We start from the raw sequence: 4608 nt of genomic DNA on the forward strand, positions 1-4608 counted from the left end.
TATTATCAATGTTTATTTGAGTATTCCTGTACATTTATGTGGTTCTCTGCTAAAAATCAAAGGATGTTTCTGCGAGAACTTCTGAACGTTAAAGGCGGCCAATCTAGTTAAACTCAAGATTTTTGGATATAAATATGAAAACTTTACCGAACAAAACATACATGTATTGTGTATACATGAAGTCCTATGAGCCTGTCAATTTGATGAAGAATCATCAAGTAAAGGATTAGTGCATTCATTTATCTATATCTTGCTTTTTGTGGAATCTCTCTTTTTGGCTGGAAAAATGGCTGTGTTAAGAGGTATTCTGTGAATAGGCACTCAGCCTAACATAATGCGTTGGTTTGCTTTGGCGTCGTAAAGCTCCTTTTTTATTTTCTTAATCGGACACTGTTAGCTGATTTACAACAAGGTTCTATCTTTAAACATGTGTGTAAAATACCTGTATGTTTGAGGAATTTTAATTATGGGATTTCTGTTGTTTTTTGAATTTGGCTTCCCTGCCACTTTCAACTGAATGCTGTTGAAGATGGTGGGACGCTTACCGTCTCATACTATATATACCCCTAGCAGAGGTTTGATTAACTGACTTTGCCTATTAAGAAGTGAAATGAAAAAAAATAAACTTGCTTTTAAAAATCAAATAAAAAAACGTGTATATGTATTCACCCCATTTGCATGCCTGAAGCCCCTAAATTAAGATCTGGTGCACAATCCTACCTTCACAAAGAATCACATAATTAGTTAAAATGAAGTCTCACCTTGTGCAATACTAGTGTCACATGATTCTGCACAACAAACTGATGAACACATTGTTCTCAGTATATATACTAAACCTATTTTTCTTAAAGGCCCAGATCTGCAACACCACTTTAAACAAGAGACTACCACCAAGCAAGCAATACACTGTGAAGACCAAAAGACCTCAAAACAGGCCAAGGGACACAATTGTGGAGCGGAGACAGTACCAGATGAGAAGAGTACCCCCACTCTGTTACTCACTACTACCGTACTCACTCTGTTTACTTACACTTACTCACTCTGTTTACTACAGCTACTCACTTACTCAACGTCACTCTGTTTACTACACTAACTCTCAATTTGTTTACTACACTACCTCACTCTGTTTTTACTACACTACCCACTGTATACCTGTATCACTTGTTTACTACACTACTCACTCTGTTTACTACACTATCTACTCTTGTTACTACACACGTATCACTCCTGTTTAGTACTACACTAACTCACTCTGTTTACTACACTACTCACTCTGTTTACTAACACTACACGTACTCACTCTGTTTACTACACTACGTACTCACTCTGTCTTTACGACTACTACTACACTCTGTTTACTACACTCACTCTGTTTACTACACTTACTTCACTCTGTTTACACTACACTTTTACTCACACTGTATAAATCACTACCGTACTCTAACTCTGTTTACTACACTACCGTACTCACTCTTGTTTACTACACTACCGTACTCACTCTGTTTTACTACACTACCGTACTCACTCTGTTTACTACACTACCGTACTCACTCTGTTACTACACTACCGTTACTCACTCTGTTTACTTAACACCGTACTCACTCTGTTTACTACACTACCGTACTCACTCTGTTTACTACACACCGTACTCAACTCTGTTTATCTACAAACTTATACCGTACCTCACTCTGTTTACTACACTACCGTATACTCACTCTTGTTTACTAACACTACTCTCACTCTGTTTACTACACTACCGTAACCTCACTCTTTACTACATCTACCGTATCTACTTCATTGTTACTAACACTACCGTACTCACTCTGTTTACTACACTACCGTTTATACTCACTCTGTTATACCATTACACTACCGTACTCACTCTGTTTACTACACTCCTGTACTCACTCCTGTTACTTACACGTACTTACCACTCTGCCTCTTACTACACTACCTTCACTCTGTTTACAACTCACTACCGTATCACTCTGTTTACTTACAACTACCGTACTCACTTGTTTACTTACACTACCGTACTCACTCTGTTTACTACACTACCTACTCACTTGTTTACTACACTACCGTACTCACTCTGTTTTAATACACTACATCACTCTGTTTACTACACTACTCGTACTCACTCTGTTTTACTACCACTACTCACTCTTGTTTACTACACTACCGTACTCACTCTGTTTACAAACATACCGTACTCACTCTGTTTACTACACTACCGGTACTCACTCTGTTTACTACACTACCGTACTCACTCTGTTTACGTACACTACTATCACTCTGTTTACTACACTACCGTACTCACTCTGTTTACTACACTACCGTACTCACTCTGTTTACTACACTACTCACTCTGTTTACTACACTACGTACCACCTGTTTACTACACTACTCACTCTGTTTACTACACTTACCTACTCACTCTGTTTACTACACTACCGTACTCACTCTGTTTACTACACTACTCCGTACTCACTCTGTTTACTACACTACTCACTCTGTTTACTACACCATACCGTACTCACTCTGTTTACTACACTACCGTACTCACTCTGTTTACTACACTACCGTACTCACTCTGTTTTACTACACTACTCACAATCTGTTACTACACTACGACTCATCTGTTACACACTACTCACTCTGTTTACTACACTACCGTACTCACTCTGTTTACTACACTACCGTACTCACTCTGTTTACTACACTTACCGTACTCACTCTGTTTACTACACTACTCACTCGTTTAACTACACTACCGTACTCACTCTCTGTTTACTACACTACCGTACTCACTTCTGTTTATACACTACCCGTACTCACTCTGTTTACTACACTACCGTACTCACTCTGTTTATACACTACCGTACTCACTCTGTTTACTACACTACTCACTCTGTTTACTATACTACTCACTCTGTTTACACACTACTCACTCTGTTTACTACACGTACTCACTCTGTTTACTACACTACCTACTCACTCTGTTTTACTACACTACCGTACTCACTTCTGTTTACTACGTACTCACTCTGTTTACTACACTACCGTACTCACTCTGTTTACTACACTACCGTACTCACTCTGAGTCAGACTCGAGTCCAACTCATGTGACTTGAGTCCACACTTGTACTAGTTGGACTTATTGCACCCGTTACTGAGACGGTTGTTCCAGTTTAGATGGTTTACGTATTCTCAGTATTCAATCTTCTTTACCCATTCTAAATACAGGTTGTTGGGTGATTAAAAGTTCCACTTGTTGGATCTCTTAACTCTGGCTGGATTCCAACAGGAATTACACATCACTTTGCAAGCCAGCATAAGGTGAATTGCAGGCCTGACATGGCCTGTAAACCCGGAGGTTCCTAACACCACTGTGTTAAAAGGCCTTATGAGATACTGTGTGTAATTGAATCTATTAAATCATTACATTGAAAAGGGTAATAAGGCTTGGTCGATGATGAAATGGTTCTAGGTAGAACCTTCTGCCTACACGTAGTCCCAAAACGGGTTCCCCTACGGGGACAAACCAAAGAACCCTATATGGTTCTACAGATATAGAAAAACTCTCCAAAAGTCCAAAACAAGTTTCAAAAAGTTCCTTCTCTCTGATTAGGTGAAATAGACAGAAGAACACACACATTTTCCTCCATCTCCTTCAGACCTTCTGAAGACAAGAGAGTCATTTCCTGACGTCTCACAGCGCTGTAATTGATTGGTTGATTGGTCACAGTGAATGGCGTGATGGGATCACTGTGGCCCTAGTTACCGGTCAGTGACCAAATTAGACCGCTGTCGCTTTCTGGTCACAGTGTGCGTACCGTGTGTTACCGAGTGTGTGTGTGTGTGTGTGGGTGTGTGGGTGTGTGTGTGTGTGTGTGTGTGTGTCCATTACAGTGTCATCAATAAAGTGTTCAGAGTTAGACCCAATCAGGAAGAATACTAGTTTCCTTATTACTCCCTGGCTGCACCCTACTGATGTGATCCCTTCATCTAGCTGTCCTTTTCTATAGGACAGCCTCCTGGACGGACGGACGGACGGACAGACAGACAGAATAATTAGCCAATAGGAGACAGACAGACAGACAGACAGACAGACAGACAGACAGAATAATTAGCCAATAGGAGGGAGGGAGGGAGGGATGCAGGGAGTGAGGAGGAGGGAGGGAGGGAGGAGGGAGGGAGGGAGGGAGGGAGGGAGGGGAGGGAGGGAGGGAGACAGACAGACAGACAGACAGACAGACAGACAGACAGACAGACAGACAGACAGAACAGACAGACGGACAGACAGACAGACAGACGACAGACAGACAGACAGACAGACAGACAGACAGACAGACAGACAGACAGACAGACAGACAGAATAGGAAAGTAGAATAGGTACAACTCAAACATAAACAGGTAGAACTCATCAGTACTAGAACATAATAGGTAGAATGTATAGAACTAAAACATAGAACATGTAGAACTCATAGAACTAGTAACATAGAACATGTAGAACTCACGAACTAAACATATAACAGGTATAACTCAGAACTAGAACAATATAACTCATAGAATAAAACATAGGAACAGTAAACTCAAGAACTAGAA

The sequence above is a fragment of the Salvelinus sp. IW2-2015 genome, unplaced genomic scaffold (genome assembly GCF_002910315.2).
Source record: "Salvelinus sp. IW2-2015 unplaced genomic scaffold, ASM291031v2 Un_scaffold3155, whole genome shotgun sequence".
Taxonomy (NCBI): domain Eukaryota; kingdom Metazoa; phylum Chordata; class Actinopteri; order Salmoniformes; family Salmonidae; genus Salvelinus; species Salvelinus sp. IW2-2015.